This window comes from Narcine bancroftii, chromosome 2 (genome assembly GCF_036971445.1).
Source record: "Narcine bancroftii isolate sNarBan1 chromosome 2, sNarBan1.hap1, whole genome shotgun sequence".
In the NCBI taxonomy this organism is placed as follows: Eukaryota; Metazoa; Chordata; class Chondrichthyes; order Torpediniformes; family Narcinidae; genus Narcine; species Narcine bancroftii.
Window position 1 is genome coordinate 245,244,650 of NC_091470.1, and position 21,228 is coordinate 245,265,877.

Sequence of the window (21,228 nt, forward strand, 5' to 3'; positions counted from 1 at the left end):
CATAACCCAATCTAGCATCAGTGCCTTCAGAAGAAATGAATTTAACATAAAAGCTCAATAACTCAGCACTTCACCAAATAGCATGTTCCAGTGATGCTTTCGTGACTACTGTTAATATTTTGGCATCGTAAGCCCCTTTCACACTTGCAATTGATCCCAGGAATTAATGGCCAATCAGCCTTTAAAGAGTCTAGTGTGAATGCAAAATCAGATCAACGGTGGTGTCAGATGACATCATCTCACGCTGGGGATTGACGGCCTCGACCCCAACAACAATCTCCATCATTTGCGTGAGTCCAGAAATGTGAAGGAAGAAAAGATTAAAATGAAGGTATAAACTTTGCTGTGGGAAAATCGCAGCGGAGAGAGAGAGAGAGGTGAAATAAATAGCAACAGCGGACAATTTTTAAACAGTGTGGGAAAGTTGTAGTGCTATATCGTACAATTTATAAAGCCCATGAGGAAAATGCTACCTACTTTCATATAGCGGACAATTTTTAAACAGGTTGATAGCACTAGAGCACACAATATATATACTATTGCTATTTATTGCCAGCACTTTCCCACAGTCCCTTATAAAGGTTTATTATAGGTTGGCACATCAACAACAGGGAGTGAAGGGCTCATACTGTGCTGTACATAAAGCTTCTTTGGCTTGGCTTCGCGGATGAAGATTTATGGAGGGGGTAAAAAGTCCACGTCAGCTGCAGGCTCGTTTGTGGCTGACAAGTCCGATGCGGGACAGGCAGACACGATTGCAGCGGTTGCAGGGGAAAATTGGTTGGTTGGGGTTGGGTGTTGGGTTTTTCCTCCTTTGCCTTTTGTCAGTGAGGTAGGCTCTGCGGTCTTCTTCAAAGGAGGTTGCTGCCCGCCAAACTGTGAGGCGCCAAGATGCACGGTTTGAGGCGATATCAGCCCACTGGCGGTGGTCAATGTGGCAGGCACCAAGAGATTTCTTTAGGCAGTCCTTGTACCTTTTCTTTGGTGCACCTCTGTCACGGTGGCCAGTGGAGAGCTCGCCATATAACACGATCTTGGGAAGGCGATGGTCCTCCATTCTGGAGACGTGACCCATCCAGCGCAGCTGGATCATCAGCAGCGTGGACTCGATGCTGTCGACCTCTGCCATCTCGAGTACTTCGACGTTAGGGATGTAAGCGCTCCAATGGATGTTGAGGATGGAGCGGAGACAACGCTGGTGGAAGCGTTCTAGGAGCCGTAGGTGGTGCCGGTAGAGGACCCATGATTCGGAGCCGAACAGGAGTGTGGGTATGACAACGGCTCTGTATACGCTTATCTTTGTGAGGTTTTTCAGTTGGTTGTTTTTCCAGACTCTTTTGTGTAGTCTTCCAAAGGCGCTATTTGCCTTGGCGAGTCTGTTGTCTATCTCATTGTCGATCCTTGCATCTGATGAAATGGTGCAGCCGAGATAGGTAAACTGGTTGACCGTTTTGAGTTTTGTGTGCCCGATGGAGATGTGGGGGGGCTGGTAGTCATGGTGGGGAGCTGGCTGATGGAGGACCTCAGTTTTCTTCAGGCTGACTTCCAGGCCAAACATTTTGGCAGTTTCCGCAAAGCAGGACGTCAAGCGCTGAAGAGCTGGCTCTGAATGGGCAACTAAAGCGGCATCGTCTGCAAAGAGTAGTTCACGGACAAGTTTCTCTTGTGTCTTGGTGTGAGCTTGCAGGCGCCTCAGATTGAAGAGACTGCCATCCGTGCGGTACCGGATGTAAACAGCGTCTTCATTGTTGGGGTCTTTCATGGCTTGGTTCAGCATCATGCTGAAGAAGATTGAAAAGAGGGTTGGTGCGAGAACACAGCCTTGCTTCACGCCATTGTTAATGGAGAAGGGTTCAGAGAGCTCATTGCTGTATCTGACCCGACCTTGTTGGTTTTCGTGCAGTTGGATAATCATGTTGAGGAACTTTGGGGGACATCCGAGGCGCTCTAGTATTTGCCAAAGCCCTTTCCTGCTCACGGTGTCGAAGGCTTTGGTGAGGTCAACAAAGGTGATGTAGAGTCCTTTGTTTTGTTCTCTGCATTTTTCTTGGAGCTGTCTGAGGGCAAAGACCATGTCAGTAGTTCCTCTGTTTGCGCGAAAGCCGCACTGTGATTCTGGGAGAATATTCTCGGCGACACTAGGTATTATTCTATTTAGTAGAATCCTAGCGAAGATTTTGCCTGCAATGGAGAGCAACGTGATTCCCCTGTAGTTTGAGTTGAGTAGTTATAATTAGACATGATTAATTTTGTTCAAATATAAGATCATAATAAATTGATCAGGATTTAGGGCAGGCCCACCATCGCTCGATGCATCATGACGTCACCGGTAGAAGATAGAACAGTCCTAACCCCCGGGGATGGCTCCTTGCAAATGTGAAAGTGTCCAGTGTCCCTGTTAGGAGAGGTCAAGTGTGAAAACCCAAACCCCCATTCCTATCCTGAACAGCAACTGTGAAAGGGCCTATAGTCTCCATATCTGAGTGACAGTGGAAAACTTACCTAGCTCAAACATCTACTAAATCAAGTATTTTTAAATTCAGCAGGTAAGTGCCAAGCCACCCATTTTAACTGTCCTCCACCTTTTCCATTTCTGCCACATGTGAAGAGTTAAAATTCTTTCCCAAATTTTTCTGAATTTCAATAACAAATCTGAGTAACTTGCAAAACTCAAGTAATTTTTACCTGACTCCCATGAATTGAAGTGGACAGACTATTTATGTATTACAAAAATTCCTCTTTTTTAAAAAATTTTTTAAATTTCTCACACTATATCAACCAAATATGTACAAACGTTTCTCATTAAATATACACAGTGACATTTTCCCCCTTTCCACCCCTTCCCTCCCACCCCCCTTCAAAACCAATAAATATTCAACACATACAATACAATAAAACCATAAAACAACGCCTTCACACAAGGGAAAAACAAACAAGAAAAATGTATCATCTACTTTTACACAGTAAATCTAATAGTTTTGTCTTCTTATCATTTTAGGGGATGGAGGTCTGAGGCAAGCTCTCTCTGTTATGTTCCATGTATGGTTCCCAAATTTGTTCAAACAATGTAACTTTATTTTTTTTAATTGTATGTTATTTTTTCCAATGGAATACACTTATTCATTTCCATGTACCATTGCTGTACTCTCAGGCTCTCGACAAAAATTCCTCTTGATCCAATTCCACAAAAAGACTCTTCATGGACTCATTCATGCAGAAGAGAAACTTGAACAGCTGATAAAACTAAAAAGCAGATGAATTTATGCTTCTGCAGTTAACACATTAAGCCATCAGGTCTACAACAGCAACCTAACCAAAGAGAAGAAATGAAGAAATATCAAGGTACCTGTTCCTGCTGCACATGCAAATGGCAGGAGATCCAAGCCATTTCTTCACTTCATACAGGTGCCTATTTTTTCTTATCTCTTCAATATTTGAAGGAACAACTTTTTTTTAACCTCTTTCTTTCACTTTTAAGTTTTCCTCCAACAATGAATGGACCCCCCATACAAGATTCTCTTTTCCAGGAGAACTGGGGTGAAGTGAATTCCCAACCTGATCTGCTTTAGTCATGGCACAAGACAAAAAACGGAATCCCATTCAGCAATGGATTACGATACACTAACCAAAAATAAATGAAACACAGAGAGCCTTTAACTCTCATATTTGTAATATTAAAAATCTGCTGAATGAACACTGCAAAAAAAAAACTGTCCAAAGGTAAGCTGGAACACATACAGTACACAGCCACTTTAACTGTCAGCAATGGAACAAAACCAATGAATTTCATTACCATCAGGACTCAACTAAAAATGAATGAACTCAACTCTTGGAGTAATCGTTCATCTCTACCCCCTGTCTTCCAACAGCTTTTCGCCACAATACAGAGACAGTCCATCATTACTACATAGTCTGCTTAGGACAAAGCCGTATGGTTAGAAGTGGTCTGCATGACTAGATCCAGGATAATTATCCATCTTGTGACTTATTATTCACACATGAACAATACAGCTGGAGAACATCATAACTCAAGTGTCTGCGTAATAAGTTACTGTACTATTACCATCTTCTGTTGCAGCCCTTGACAAAATGCCACATGATGACTTTTCCAAAGTCAGGCTAAAACTGCTGAAGCAGAACAAAATGCCACTAAACCTCCATACCTGCTATTTATCATACAATTTCCTGACTGATGGTTTCACAAACCAGCTGCTAAGTGCTGTGTACTCTACTGTCAGGAAACTAACATGCTAAATGGAAGACAGCGAGAATAATGGGGAGCAGCAGTAGAATCAATTTTGCTCTGTGAATTAGTTCTCCCAGGATTTTAATACTAACTGGACTCCAAAGCACATCAAACCAGATGGGATCTTTTGCCACTGAATGCCGTGTTCATTTGTATCGAAGGGGTATTTTGTCATATCTGTGCACATATAAAATTGTTCATTTGAGTGAAACAAGATTAGCTGTAAGCCAGGAGCATCCAAGCTTTTCTTTTTTCTGCACTGATCTCAGCTATATTTGAAGAAGCTTCAAAATATCTGTCCATGCCTCCTGCCATTAAACAACTGCTGCTCTCTTCAAAAGCAATTCATTGCTTGTACAACAGTTCGGTTGCTCTGTATGTATGAAAGGATCAATATAGATGCAAGTTATTCCTTTCATTTTAATAACATTAAAAGAGTTTATGATGCTACAGAAAAAAAAAACATTTACCCCAGAATCCCAAAATGAGACAAGAATTGCCAGAGCTGGAGGGTGTGAGTGTGATTAGTGGCCTACAGGACTAGTGTTCAGAGATTTGCTGTATTTATGAGGCACACTGAATTTGAATCTCATCATTGCAAATGGGGATGTTAATTCCAAACAAATGAATAAGATGGAATAACAAGCTACCTTTAGAAGTGATGACCATGAAATTATTAGATTATCATAAAAACCCTTATCTGATCTAGCCCAAACCCACAGCAAGGCACTGATTTTTAACCGTCTGATGAAATTGCCAGAATCAACTTTGCAAGTCCATTACAACCCTCATTGAAACAGAGTCATTGTTACTTTGCCGTCGCTGTGACACAATCCCAGTTCTCTCTACCTCGTAACACAATAAGAAAAACATGATTTTCAGTAGCTAACGAGGGGTCAATCCAGCCCTTCATAGACAAGAAAGGATCCGCAGTACTTTTGCTTTAGATCCCAAATATGCTTAGATCCCAAATATGAATAAGACAAATGTCAAATGGAATATGATGACTTTTTTTAGATATAATAATAAATATCTGTGAAAGCTTCTCAGCCATTTTAAGAATGCTGAAAGTAATATGCAAAATGCTGCAGCCATTGGAAACTCAAAGCAAATCGAGAAATAACAGGAGTTTCAGGCAGCATCCACAGGAAAGAGATAAAGTCATTATCTTGGGTGCATTACCTTCTTCACAATGAAGGCATTTCTTTCTTAAGGTTTCACTATCCTTCTGCAGCTGCTAACATAGAGTAATAGTCACAAATCATGGAACTACTGTGTCCATGCTAACCATTCATACTGATTCCACTTCCAGCACCTTGCCTTGAGGGTTCTTGACCATTCAACATATATTTTGAGAGAGCCTTTGTCTCCATAATACCCTCAGGTAGTGTGTTCCAGATTCCAAACACTCCTTTGGTGAAAATATTCTTAAGAGTGGATTTATGATTTCTACCCCTCAAAGGTTACACCATTGCCCTCTAGTTTGGACACGTTTGCTATGGGGATCACTTTCTCACTATCTACCCTTACAATTTTCCATATCCCTCAAGTAATGTCCCCCTCACCTTCTTCTTTATGGAAATAAAATCAGCTGGTTTGATTTCTCCCAAGAACTAAATATTCAAGGCAAAATTCTAATGAAAATGAAAAAAAAAACAGCAGATGCTAGAGCTTTGAAGCAAAATCCTGACGAATCTCCTCTGCTCCCTCTCCAGTGCAATCACATCCATCCTACAGTGCAAAATATCTTCCAGCTGTTGTCTCACCAACGTTTTCTAAAGTTGTAGCATTACCACCCTACTTCTATATAGGTAGACCCCAACCTGTGATCTATGCAACTTATGACCATCCATAAATACGACTGAAAAAAATACTCTATGAATTTTGTAAAATAAATAAAAAATATGTAAATATAAAAATTACACTTTTGGGGTAAAAGTAAGGGCCTATCTATGGAAAATAATGCTGTGGCAGGGGTAGACAACCTCTTGAGAAAGTTGTCTTGGTGGGTGCCATGTTGTATTTGATGAGCAATAAAACAAATCCAATGCGTCCATTTCAAGATACGAACTATTGGTCAGAACTGAACACGGCCGTAAGTCAGGGACTACCTCTATCCTATGACCCAGCTAATGAAAGAAAGCATTGTGTTTGCCCCAAATCCGATGTTTTGAATCAGTCTCAAGGTGGAACCTGACTGAAGGCCTTATCAAAATCCATGTAAACTACATCAGTACACTTTGTTGCCTCCAAAACATTTAATCAAATTGATTAGACAGAATCAACCCCTATCAGAGCCTCTATTCATTCTATATGGAATTAGTTAATTCCATACATTGGGCAGCACAGTTAGCGTATCAGTTAGCGCAACTTTGCTACAGAACCGGTGATCAGGACTGGGGTTTGAATTCCACATTATCTGTAAGGAGTTTGTATATTCTCTCCATGTCTGCGTGGGTTTCCTCCCACTGTTCAAAAATGAACCGGCCGATGTAGGATAATTGGGTGTAATTGAGCAGCCTAGGCTCATAGGCCAAAGGGCCTGTTACCATGCTGTTTGCCTAAATTTAAACAATATTAAAAATATCAAAGACTATTATTTCTATTTAACAACCTTTCATGTGGCACCTTAGCAAATTATTGAGAAGCTAAATATACAATATCTACAGGTTATACTTTATCTATTCTAACAGGCAAATTATAGAACATAAATGGAATGGAACTGCACAGCACAGGAATAAACCCTGTGTTCCATGTATCCACACTGAACATCATGGCTAAATTAAATTAAATCTCTGCTGCTTGCACATGATCCATATCCCCTTTTCCTTGTTTTTTCATGCTTCTAGCTAGAAGCCTCTTGAACATTATTATTACATGTTTCCACCATTGCTCCTGGCAGTCCATTCTAAGCACCTGTGTATTTAACTTGTCCCACCCTCTCCTTTAAATTGTACCCCCTTCCTGCTACCTAGTTTAAATGCATATCCTCTAGTGTTTGATATTTTTAGCCTTGGAGTAAGTTTATCTCTACCGTATCAATACCTCTCATAATTATGTAAACTTATCAAGTCTCCCCTGAGGCTCCACAGGTTTATCCAACCTCTCCCCAGAGCGACATTTTGTTAAGTTTCTTAAGTACCCATTGTAAAGATTCCACATCCTTCCTATCATGCGGGTAAGGAGAATTGCACACAATATTCCAAGTGTAATCTCAGCCAAGTTTTCACATGGCTGCAATTTGACTTCATTCCTTTAACACTCAATGCCCCACCCAATAAAAGCCAAATATATCATACATTCTTCTTTGCCAATTGCATGACCACATAAGGATCAATAAATTCCGAATCCCTACAAATTCACCATGAATCCCATGATACCAGCTGCTCCTCTGAACTGTCAAATAATATTATAATTTGCCCTACCCCATTTTGATGTTTTCCCATTAGGACCCTCATTCATAATCATCTTGAAATTCAAGAAAATGTGTCCACTTTTCCTACAGTGCTCTCCCATTGAAACTCTGATCACCTGGCCCAATTAATTTCCCAATTCAAGGTCGAGTATGGGCCCTTTCTTTGGTTGAACTATCTTCTTCTCCTGGCTATCTATCCCATAGGATGATGATTGTTCCCTTCAGTCAGTTTGTGGGGTTTCATATGAGGATACCCCACTCCTCAGAAAGGAACAGGGTGAGTTTGAATAGATTTCAGATAAGTTGGGGTTGCACAGGTCCAGACCCACCCTCTCAACATCCCCTCCCAGATCCAGCAGCATGGCAAGGTCCAAGATGGCTGGGGGAAGTTCTGTTGCAGTGAATGGTCAGACCAAGCTTTGATGCAAGGGGTGCCTTTTCTGCACTTCATGACATGTGTTTGCTAGTAGCCAATGACCCTCTGAGAGGGTTCAACCAGCCTTTGACAAGTCTTATTTTTCATCCTGCAGGGTGTCTAGTCACCTCTGCACCAAGCAAGCCTGATGGAGGAGCCGGTTTAGTCATCAACCAGTTGACTATGTGACAGGTAGTACTGGATTACATGGTTCCAGTAGCACTCAGATGAGTGACCTAACATTGAACTAACTACATATTGCATCAAATCCTGCCCCATCTAAGCCTTTGACACAAATTACATCCTAGTCATTAGACAGTTGACATCCTCAAGAACAATTTCTCTTTCACAAAATCCCACTGAACTTACCTAATCATGTACTGGTTTTCTAAACCATTCAAAAAAGTCAAGACTTGTGGATTTTATAGAATTGTACAACTTTTGTTATTCAGTTGTTAAAGTGGAGTTGAGTTGTGTGAGGTACAATTGATGCAGAAAATTATATTGCACCAATCAGCACCTGGAATTAATAACTGCTATTATGCTGTCCAAACACAGATCTGACCAGCACTGCTCGTGGATTGCTGTGCCAAAGTCTGACTCCCACCTTTCCCTCGACCTGTGTAAGCCTAGCTTCGGGCCCTTACTTTGGAATATGAAATACATTATTGAGATAAACTTATGCACATTCTCCCTTCGAATTAGAATCTCCATGACATTACAAATGGGCAGGGTCATAGATGGTCCCAACTTGACCCTTAAAAAAGATCTTAGTTGCAGATAGCAGAAGAATGTTCTATTAGACAAATCATATTTATTTCTCAGTTGCTTGAATGACATGAACTGCCCTCGCTTGCAACAATCCTTGATACACCTGATACACCTGATCTCTTTCTGGCACCAGGTGTCCAGAATTTTATTGTCCAGAGTTGTTCTCAGTCAAAGGCATTTTGGGAGATATCCCTTACCTTCAATCCAATACACTGATTTATTCTTTGCCATTTCCTTTGAAATTAATTTAGTGTCCTATTTATATATAAACTCTCCTGTTATCTTTTCACCTACTGCATGCAATCCAATTTGTGTCCAGGATTGGGGGGAGGGGCCCTCCCTCAACCTGATTGTGTACAAAGGTGAGATCCTTCTGGGAGGACCTGGGGACATTCTGGAAAAAATTATGAAGGTGGATTTTCCACAGGATCCAGGTGTACCTTCTGGGAGATATTGGGGACGTGAGTTTTAGACTGTCCAAATACCAAATTCATTTTGTGAAGCCTGCCTTGTCAGTAGTCAGGAAGTGTATAATGGTTACGTGGACATCCAACTCCAAACTAAATATTACATGATGGAATACGGAAATGCAGAGTTGCATTCCCCTGGAAAAATCACATACGAGGGGAGTCACGTGATGGAGTAGTGGCCGGACGGTGAACTCCAGCCCTCTCCAGAAAAGTCGGGAAAAACAAGAGAAAACACAAAGGCACAGAAATAAAAGTTACAGAAAAGTGAGTATAAAGGTGGAAAGAAGATGGCGACAAAAAAAGAAAAGTCGAAAGCAACGGTAAGAAGAGAGGAAGAGAAGACAAAGGAGGAAAAAGGTGAAGGCCTTACCTGTCCGAAGAGGCCCGCTGCGGAGAGAGAAACCCGCTCCCTCAGGTCGGTAAATAATGGACTACAAAAATGGCTCGCAGAGCCGAACAAAAGTGCGCAACCGCGCATGCGCGAAGTTTCGCGCATGCGCGATGCGAATGAAAAAAAACACACCGACGGGAGGGGGGACCAGCTGGGGAGTCGATCTCCACAGCCGGCAACGACAGCTGCAGAACACCTGCAGCAAGAAGAGTCCACAGAAAACAATGAAAACAAGAAAGAAGAGAAGGAAAGGGCAACAAAGAAACAACAGATGGTCAACCCAGAGGAAGAAGAAGATGAAGAGTATGGTGAAATAGAAGAAGAAAAGAGAGGCAAGGTAAAGGATATACTTGCTCTTATTAGAGGATACATGGAATCATTTAAAGAATGGCAAACACAGGAATTTAAGGATTTAAGAAAAAGAATAAACAACACAGAGGAGAAAATAATTAAAATGGAGATGACCTTAACAGAAATGGGAAAGAAAATGGACAAGATGGAAGAGCGGGCAGTAGCAGCAGAAATGGAGGTAGAAGACTTAAAAAAGAAATTGGAGAAATCTAATAAAAAAACTAAAGAGACACAAGAACTACTAGCTCAAAAAATAGATACAATGGAAAACCATAACAGAAGAAATAACATAAAGATAGTGGGCCTTAAGGAAGATGAAGAAGGCAAGAATATGAGGGAGTTTATAAAAGAGTGGATCCCTAAGACCCTAGGATGTCCAGAACTACAGCATGAAATGGAAATAGAAAGGGCACATAGAGTATTGGCCTCTAAACCACAACCACAACAAAAACCAAGATCTATTGTAGTAAAATTCCTAAGATATACTACAAGAGAAAAGGTACTGGAGAAGACAATGGAAAAAGTAAGAGAGGGCAACAAACCACTGGAGTATAAAGGGCAAAAAATCTTCATTTATCCAGATATAAGTTTTGAACTCCTAAAGAAGAGAAAAGAGTTCAATACAGCAAAGGCGATTTTATGGAAGAAAGGGTATAAATTTATACTAAAGCATCCAGCGGTATTGAAAATATTTATTCCAGGACAGCAAAACAGACTATTCTCGGATCCAGAAGAAGCACGAAAATTTGCAGAACAATTACAAAAATAGACTGAGGGAGGAAGACGGGTAATGAGAGTTAAAATGATCACGACTGATATGTATGTGGGTAAAGACAAAAATAGACTGAGGGATGAAGACGGGTAATGAGAGTAAAAATGATCACGATTGATATGTATGCAGGTAAAGAGGTATAAGAGTGAATAGAGACAATGAGCATACATGAATGTATCTGTACTTAGAGGAAAATATAGATAGTATAGACAAGAATTAATAAGGGAAGGTAATGGAATAGAGAGAATAAGGAGGGAATTAAAAGAGGGACCTTTGTGACATATGAAAAGTGAAATCTTTTCTGGGGGAGGCGGGGTGGGGGGAAATAGCGGTCACTGCACAATCAGTTGACGCTTGCGAGTGGATTCGCAAATCCAAATGGAGAGGGGAGATGTGGTTGTCCGACAAGGGATAAAGGACAACTCAGGAGGTGAAGGGGAGATTGGGGATAAATAAGATAGAAATAGGAGAATAAGGAAAATGTTAGATGTTGTAGGAATGTTGTCCTATAAAGAGTTGAAAATAAGAAAACAGAAATGGAAAAGGAGGAAAGGTAATGATGGAAAAACGGAAAGAGAAGATAAACAAAATATAAAAGGGCTACGCTGAACTATATGTCTTTAAATATTAATGGAATACATAACCAAATTAAAAGGAAGAAACTACCAAATTTAAATGAATAAATGTATTCCATTAGAAAAAAATAACATATTGGTTAAGAAATAATATTGAAATATTCGAACAAGTATAGGAGCCTTACATTAAATACAATAGCGAAAACCTACCGAGGACAAACATTACCTAAGTTGATGGAAGGAGAAGGAAAGAAAAGAATGGACTCAGTAGAATTTCTGGTGTAATTTTGTTGAATGACAACATTGTCTGACTGGATTAATGCAACCTAGATTGTATACCTAAAATGGATGAGAGGGGGGGGTGGGGGGGTGGTTTGGGAGGAAAGTGGGGGGGGAGAAAAAGTCACTGTATATGTGTGAAAAGAAATAGTGTATATCATGGCTAATGTGATTTATGGTGTGAAAAATAAAAAAATTAAAAAAAAAAAAAAAAAAAAAGAAAAATCACATACAATTTAAGGAGGAAATAACCACACATTCATTAGAGTGTGGCAACCTTATCTGAAATACACAGATACATAGATATCAAGAAAATGAACAATCTGTTCCAGATTGGCGCAGGCGACACCTTCTTGTTCTTTTGTCCCTTACCCCTTTTTAAGTACCAGGGTTTTTTATCTGTTTTTTGCAAGGCTTGATGACCTCAACAGTATGTGTTTTTTTAAATATTTGTATAATTTATGAAACTTTCTTCTCATTTGTATTGGGGTATGGAGGGGAGGGAATAGGGAGGGGCAAAACAGACTGTATGTTATACATAACTGTTGAAAGAAGGTGTATTGCTGTCTGAATCTGAGTCTTTGAAAATCAAATATAAAATATTTTTTTAAAAAGTGGAGTTGAGTGCAGGATCAAAAGAAAAGCATGGAAGACTTTGCCAAGAATTTACAGTCCATTGCATTCACCACTTCTGAATAAATAACGACGAACAAACAATATTCATTAACAAAATCAAAATGCTGGCCATGACTCCTAGACATCAATACTTTTAAAAATGAAATCTATAGCAGCATTATTAATCAAAACAAAAATTCTGCTGTGAATTCTGGACATCAATTGTTCCTTGTTCTTGAGAAAAAAATGGTAAATGGTGGAAATACTGCAAACTCTGATTTTGTAGTTAGGCATATGAATATTTTGAATAAAATTACACCAGTGTTTTTAATAAGCTAAATTAATGTTTTTATTTGCATCCTCTAAATAGCAGCTTGCAAAATCCAAAACATTATTTATTCACTTTAGCAATTCATTCACAAGATTGAAGTTTAAAATGACCCTCTTTCATCAAAATACAGTGCAACTCCAATGATCAGAACTTGGATTGTACAAAATCCTCATTTATCTGAAAATTTTTTGGACCTGAAAGTGATATCTGTTCACCTCTGAAAAATGGATAAATGAGGATATCCGAAACAATCAGAAATCCTCATTTATCGAAATATTTTTCAGAGCCAAACTGACCTCACAGGTTGAAAACAAAATTCACCCGACATGAAATTAGAAAGACAATTGTCCTTGTTTCAGGTAACTCCCTCCCCTCTCTCTTTCCATTTCTTTTTTTACCTTCCCCTATTGACTTTTCTCTCCAACTCGCCCTCTCAAACTGTGTGCTGCTGTCTCCCAGTCACAAGCGTTTGGGAGAATTGCTTGTCCCACCATCATCAAGGAGAGTGGCCACCTGTGCAGGAGCAGAACAGGCATTTGCGTATCCCTGGCGCTGGCACTGGCAGAGCAGTGCCAGCTGCATGGGGCACTATGGGTAATGAAGATGGCCATTGATCCTGCATTGAGCTGCAACCACCGCTACCCTGAGTAGGTCCATGAGGTGCTGGATTGGCCCCAAAACAGTCCAATGAGGTGCCAGAGTAGTGGATGTGAAGCCAGAACAGCCCTTGCCAGAATGAGCCATCGGGGAAAACAGTTGCATGCTGATTCGTGAGTGTTTCACTGGCCTGGGAAACTTTCCAGGGAATTGGTGGCAGCAGTGTGGATGTGTCGGGCATCGGCAGCAACATTGTGGACTTTGAATTGAGTGATTTGCTGTTGCTACTGGGCTGTTTTTAAAAAATGACCGGTTATCCGAAAAATTCATTCATACGAAATAGGGCCGGTTCTGACCATTTAAAATAATATGAAAGGCCTGCAGATAACAATTCCCCCTGTTCCACACATTTTAACTCACAGCAGATGTAAATTGCTGGCAAAGTATTCCATGCTTTTCCCTTGACCCTGCACTCAACTCCACTTATTTAAAAATATTTTATTTTTGATTTTCAAAGACTCGTAGATTCAGACAGCAATACCCCTTCTTTCAACCCCTCCCTTCTCCCTCCCCTCCATGCCCCAATACAAATGAGAAGAAAGTTACATAAATTATTTAAAAAAACAAAAACTATTGAGGTCACCAACCCTTGCAAAAAACGGATAAAAAACCCTGGTACTTAAAAAGGGGTAAGGGACAAAAGAACAAGAAGATGTCGCCTGCGCCAATCTGGAACAGATTGTTCATTTCCTTTATATCTGTGTACCTGTGTGTTTCAGATAAGGTTGCCACACTCTAATCCCGGACCACATTGGCCTTTCACTGGGCATTCTTGGAACAACATCCCGGAGCAACAACCTGGAAATATAAAATCGAATTTGATCCTGTAACACGACTGATTGCACTCAGAGACTTGTGAGCTACACAAACGCATCTTTAATAGTTTACAATCAACGGCCGGTAGGCACATCAGTCCTCGAGTGAATCTGAGGTAAGGCAGGAAAACCAGGGTTTATATTGGGGTAGGTGAGGGTGGAGCCAAGGGAGGAGCCAGTCATCTGAACAACACACAGACAGTGAATTCCAGTTCACTGCATTCACCCCTTCCTTCAGAATAAAACCTGCAGGTGAAAAACAGAGACCAGATATTCAAAAAAAACTAATGGTTTACAAATATTTACAAGTTGAGTCTGTCAGGAGGTCTGGTTATTCTGGTTGAGCGCCTCAGTACTGGAGGATTTTGGGCTTCCTGAACTTCCTGGACCCTGTGGTGCAGAGCTACTGGGTCTCGAGGGCTCCAGCTCTGATCGCGGAGTGGATTGACCCACTTCCCGAGCAGTATCTTCTGGAACCCTGGGTGGGGTACTTGGTGGGTCCTGGCTTGTTTGAGGCATCGGATCCTCAGTTCCAGTGGTTGCCAGGTCTCTGATTGAGATGATGACCTCTCTGCCATCATTGTATGCCACGTAGGCATATATTGGGTTGGCATGCATCAGGTACACCTTCTCGATCAGGGGGCCTGTCTTGCTCCTCCTCATGTGCTTTCTCAGCAGGACCAGTCCTGGTGCCATTAGCCAAGCTGGGAGGATGGATGTGGATTTCCTCTGGAAAGTGAGCATTAGCTCGTGAGGAGTTGCGTTGGTTGCAGTGCAAAGAAGTGACCTTATGAAGTGGAGTGCTGTGGGTAGGACTTCTTGTCAGTGTCAGTCTGGAAGGCCTTTGGACTGGAGAGCCAATTTCATGGCCTTCCCTACCGTCGCATTTTCCTTTTCAACTTGTCTGTTCCCCTCAGGGATTGTAGCTAGTCGTCCTGCTTGAGGCAATGCTTCTTTTGAGCAGATACTGGCGTAGCTCTTCGCTCATAAATGATGAGCCCTGGTCACTATGGATATAGCTGGGATACCCGAACAGAGTGAAAATAGAGTGCAAGTTCCTGATGACCGTTATGGTGGTCATGTCTGGGCAGGGGATGGCGAATGGAAAGTGTGAATACTCATCAATGACATTAAGTACATATTTCTGTTGACGGAAGGGAGGGGACCTTGAAGTTGACACTGAGTCACTTGAAGGGGTGGGATGCCTTTATCATGTGTGCTTTGTTGGGGTGGTAGAAGTACGGTTTGCACTCAGCACAGATCTGGCAGGACCTGGTTATTTCCCTGATGTCCTCAATGGTGTAGGGCAGGTTGCGTGCCTTGACAAAATGAGTCATGCGAGTGATGCCCAGGTGGCAAATCTCATTCTGCAGTGACCGCAACTGGCCGGTGTGTGCAGAGGCAGAGCTTCCTCTTGAGAATACCTGGCCTGTATACTATATCATAATTATAGGTGGAGAGTTCGATCCTCCACCTGGCAATCTTATCATTCTTTATTTTACCTCTTTTTGCATTATTAAACATGAATGCCACTGATCACTGGTGAGCAGTGTAAATTTTCTGTCGGCTAGGTAATACCTCCAGTGCCTGAAGGCCTCTACCATGGCTTGGCCTCTTTCTCCACTAATGAGTTCCGAATCTCATGGCCTTGTAGGGTGCAGGATTAAAAGAAACTGGCCTGCCTGCCTGGTTAAGGGTAGCAGGCAGAGCTACAACAGAGGGATTGCTCTCCACCTGGAATGGTGCATTCTTGTCCACCGCATGTATGGTGGCCTTTGCAATGTAGCTCTGAATGTAGTTGAAAGCCACCTGGGCCTCAGCTAATAATGGGAAGGAGGTGGACTTTAAGATGGGGTGGACTTTATCCGCATTGTGAGGGACCCACTGGGCGTAGTAAGAAAAGATGCCCAAGCACCTCCTTAAGGGCTTCATGGTCTTCATGATCAGGAGGTCTTACAGGGGGCACATTTGATCAGGGTCAGGACCAATGCCACTATCCTCCACCACACAGCCAGAATTGCCAGATGTTTAATCTGGAACGTGTACTTACGTGATATTCAGGGATTTGGCTGTGTGGAGAAACTTCTGGAGGTTGGCATCGTGGTCTTCCAGAGAGTGCCCACAAATGGAGACATTGTCGAGATAAGGGAAACTGGCCTTTAACCCATATTCGTCGACCATTTTGTCTATCTGCCTCTGGAAGACTGAGACCCAGTTAGTGATACCAAAAGTGACCTTCTGGAACTGTTAAAGCTGTCCATCTACCTCGAATGCTGTGTAGGGGTGGTCCTCTGAACATATCAGTTACTGATGGTATGCAGCGTTCAGGTCAATGGTCGAGTAGACCCGATGCTGCGCAATTTCGTTTACCATGTCCAAAATTCAAGGGAGTGGGTATGCCATAAAGGAATGTGAAGTGATGAATTGTTTGGCTATAGTCCTAGCCTGGACTTTTCTTCCCCTTTCACAACTACCACCTGAGCTCTCCATGGGCTGTTGCTAAGCTCAATATTTTCTTTAAGCAGCAGCTGCATCTCAGCCCTGATAAATTCCCAATCCTCCGCACTGTATCGCCTGCTCTTTGTAGTTATCGGTTTGCAATCGGTAGTCAGGTTCAGAAATAGTTGAGGTGGAGAGGCCACATGTGGCATCCGGCTATTGGGACCCCCCGTTCCGCACCGTGATTAGAGGAAGTGGGCCAGAGTACTCCATGGTCACACTTTTAAGGTGGCTCAGGAAGTCTAGGCCCAGCAACAGAAAAGCACACAAATCCTTCAGTACATGCAATCGGAACTTACAAAATTCTCTCCCTTTTACAGTTAGATGTACTATACCCCTGGATCATCGCAGAGGGTGAGTGCGATGCTAGGTAGATACGATAGTTATACTGCAGAGCAGTCACAGAGTTTATAAAGCTCTCCGTGGAGCCAGCGTCTACCAAGCAATCAGTCAAGTGTCCATTTACCCTCACCTCCATCGTCAGGTATGACCTGATCCAGGACGACTGATGGCAATACCCCAGAAACCACGTTGCCTTCCATGTCGATGTTGACTGTCTCCTCTTGGCATGTGGGCAGACAAGATGGCGTCAGCCATGAGGTGCAGCAGGATGGCCACCCTCTGTCTTGATCTGAGGGAGGACTAGGTGGCATTGACTACAAGATGCAGCAAGATGACCGCCGTTGCTTCCTGCGATGCTTTACTTCCAGTGGCTGGTCTCTCCACGAGGCGCAACAAGTTGCCAATGGCTAGTTGCATGGAGAGGCTGGGGCCGACAATTCGGGACTCGGGCACAGGTCGAATGCTGATTCGGGGGTCGCACACACAGTCGCCTTCTTTGGGTTCCCATTAGCCCTATAGGCCTTCAACCAGTGCCCTCACTTACCACATCCTAAGCACGTGGCGTCTTTCACAGGGCATTGGGCGCTGAGTTGCTGTGCCTGTCCACAGAAGTAGCATCCCCGATCGCATGTGGCTGCATCAGTCAGCGCTAGAGCTGCGGGGATCGCTGGAGCCCCACTGACCTGGTCCTCTGAAAAGGTGCCGCTTTCACCATTGAGGTTGTCAGCTCCTAGTTGGGCCTGTTCAAGTGCTATCGCCAGCTCCAGGGTGCTGACCAAGTCTTTCTTCCCCAACTCTAGCAATTGCTGCCCCACTTACCTCAACCTCACTCCTGCCACTTGGGTGTCCTGGATTTGTTTCTCCTCTCTCACCCATGCCTTCATAGTGGCATTTCCTAGTCAAGGTCCACAGTTCAAGGACATAATCATCCAGTGACTCACCCTAGATGTTTACCAATGTTGAGAGAGTCAGTGTCTCAGCAGCACACCATTCTGAGGTCTCGTAGTAGGCCTTTAAGCCTTTTACGGCAGATTCGCAAGTTGCACAGTCTCTAATGACAACGAACTCAAGAGAGAAGTGCAGACCTCCGGAGACTATCAAAGTCGAAGATGTCTTGCGTGGCCAACAGGTAAGACTGGAAGCACTCCAGCTAGTATGTGATTTCTTCTGGGGCCTCTGAAGACAGAGGGTCGACCTGGAGCATACCTGGCTTCAACAGGGCTTCCATTCTGATTCAAAGTAAGCTATTAAAATTGTAACAAGACTGATTGCACTCAGAGACTTGTGAGAAGCAAAAACACACTTTTAATAGTTTACAATCAATGGCCGGTAGACATAACAGTCCTCAGGTAAATCTGAGGTAAGTTGGGAAAACCAGGGTTTATATTGGGATAAGTGAGGGTGGAGCCAAGGAAGGACCTAACCATCTGAACAACACACAGTGAATTCCAGTTCACTGCAGATCCTCAGCCAACAGTAGACCCAGTCATGCCCCCCCCCCCCCACCACCCCGATTGCAATCTCTAACAATCTGTTGTGCCCCATTACATGGTGGTACTGGGCTCCATCCTTCGCCTCCCTAATTCAATCATGATGCTGCCCTCCTCAATTTCCCCTCCCTCAACACCCCCACCCCACTACTAACACCCTAGTTCTCAAGGGTGCTTCTCGATGCACTTTAATTCTCATACCTCAAAAGGATCCAATGGCAGGCCATCTGAACAATTCTCCAAAATGGGTAACAAATTTGGAAACCGTGTTCCAATGGAGTATATTTGGAATTAAGGAATATTCTACCTGAGTTAGTGGGAAAGGGGCATGGAATTTGCTCAGACAAAAATCAATTAATGAAGTTCTCTGGACAGTCATCTTGGTTTGATTTTATGGTGTTTAATCCCCGGGCAAATGATATTCAACTTGATCCAATACTTCATATATATGAAAATTCAGAGTCAACAAATTAATCTTCAAGCAAACATTTGATGCCCAATACAAACCCGTAACTACCTTGACCACATCTCCTTCCACCCTGTTTCTTGCAGGAATACCATTCTTCCAGTTTCTCGAACTCCATCATATCGGTTTTGATTATGACATTTTCTATGTCCGAACTCACTTCTTTTTTTTATATTGTGCTGTCACCACCAAATCTAACAGGCTTCTCTACTTTTTTTGTTCGATATCCTGGACTTTTGATTTCACCTTTCTCCTCCCATTCTGAGTAAGGATGGAATTCCCTTTGTCCTCACCTTACTCTTCACCAATATCCACATTCAACAGATCTTCAGAAATTTCTGCCACTATTTAGCATTTTCAAGAGGCCAATCCTTCATGACTTCCTGCTTTACTTTTCCACCTCCATCAGTACTTATTCCACTTCCATATAACTACAGAAGATACAATACCAGCCATTCTAGAACTTCCTTTCCAAGCATCTAGGGATCCAAACTCCAGGTGAAGCAACCATATATGTAAACTTATTTCAGTTTGGTGTACACAGTCACTTTGCATGAAAGGTCATTAAGCTGCAACTCAGATTCACTATCTGCACAGATCTGCCTGACCTGTTGAGTCCTTCCAGCATTTTCTGTTTTTATTTTCATTCTTTCTGCATCTGCAATTTTTTTTAACCGGACATGGTTTCTACACACCAGATATTATGCTGTGGTGGGGGTGGAGGGGAGGGTGTGAGTGAGCAAGGTATTCTATGTGCAAGTTAAGGAGGGAATTCTACAACTTAGAAGATGGGTCGTTTGACACACAATCACAAATAATTTTAAAAGAAGAGATCTTCAAGGAGTCAGTATTGGAAAAAGACAGGAATCACACTGAATTGTTTATCTGGGTGAAGTTTCAGGGAAGGACTGATGCGCAGCCTGATGGAGTCAAAAGATGTCTGCAATTGAAGGTAATGCTTAGTGGGGATTCGGATACTTCAGCAGTGTTTTGTACCATCTCAAGTTTGCATAAGGTGCAGAGTGAGAGGGCACTCAGAAGGCTGGAATAGTCTGGAGGTAACAGAAATCAACATCCAAGAGAAATTTCTAATGGGAGATGAAAAGCAACAGGTTCGTTAATCTTACTATTTAATTGACTGATATAGCAAGTTATGCAGTAGCACATGACAGAATACTGGATCCAAAGAACAGATATAACAGATGCAACCTGCTGTTAAGTGGTAACAAGTAGATAGGCAGAAGCCAATGCTCACACCCCATGCACAGCACCCCAACTCTCTGTTTCCACACCTATTTGCCGGTTATCTATCTGTGGCAAGCACTGACAGCCCCTCTACAACCAACACTCCAGTGTTAGCATACAATCGACCCTACCAACCAATCATCCTTTAGTGCCAGCTTATCATTTCCAACCATCCTCGCAAACCATCAGTGCCTAGACCCAATAGCAGTCATCAATCCCCACCACTCCCCAACTTCCTTCCAATCCAAACTAAACCACAGACTCAATCAGACCCAAGGCTCAAACCTTTCACATGCACTTGAATTTCCTGGTAACAGTTCTGCAAGTATGACCATATCAGGCTGTTATTTGATTAGCCCGTGGGAAAATTCTTGCAATTTTGGCTTAAGTTCCTAGATATTTGTGAGGAAAGGCTTTGCAGGAAGGGCTGCACCCAGCTATGGAAGTTAAACGGGCACCAGAGGTAGCAGCATCATCAAAAAAGGCAGCAAAATCATGGCACTCAACACCTCTGAAGGAATTCTCTTTTGCTTCTTTTATTAATAGAACTGTGATTACTGGAAATACCTTTCTTTGCCTCTGCAGGGCAAAAATAAATATTTAATGTCATTTATGTGTACAACATTAAATGGAATCTTGAAAGAGACGGTGGTTGATTCTATGACAAACCTTCAGCTCTCACAGCGATCTGTATAAAACCTCTTCCAATTTTCTCTCTTGTAAAGATGCTATCCCTCTATCCCAATTCCTTTGCCTCCATCTTATCTCATCCCAGGATGAGGCCTTCCTCTTCAAGATATCCAAAATTTGCTCTTTCTTCAATAAACCTGGATTCTCCCTCACTATCATTGATAAAGCCCAGAGCTATATCTCCTCTTTTTTTCCTCATACTTCCACTCTTACCCCACCTCCCCTCAGGCAGTCCCTCTGGTCCTCACTAGCTTCTGACACATTATCTTCCGACACCTTCATCATCTTCAGCACGATTCCTCCATCTGCCACATCTTCCCCTTCCCACCTTTATCTGTTATGCACAGGGATAAGTCTCTCCAAGACTCTTGAGTCCACTCTTTCTTCCTCACC

General features: G+C 42.4%; 1 protein-coding gene and 1 long non-coding RNA gene across 8 annotated transcripts in view; one reads left to right on the forward strand and one right to left on the reverse strand.

The window, feature by feature from the left end:
- LOC138755194 (transcriptional activator GLI3-like) overlaps window positions 1-21,228 on the reverse strand; it is a 469,347-nt gene that overhangs the window by 163,991 nt on the left and 284,128 nt on the right. The gene's annotated exons all lie outside the window — the stretch shown is intronic.
- Window positions 1-21,228, forward strand: part of LOC138755197 (uncharacterized) — a 65,894-nt gene that overhangs the window by 20,020 nt on the left and 24,646 nt on the right. For all 5 annotated transcript variants that reach the window (XR_011352107.1, XR_011352106.1, XR_011352104.1 and 2 more), the window contains one exon: window positions 14,008-14,219. This is a non-coding gene — a long non-coding RNA (uncharacterized lncRNA). The remainder of the gene's footprint in view (window positions 1-14,007; window positions 14,220-21,228) is intronic.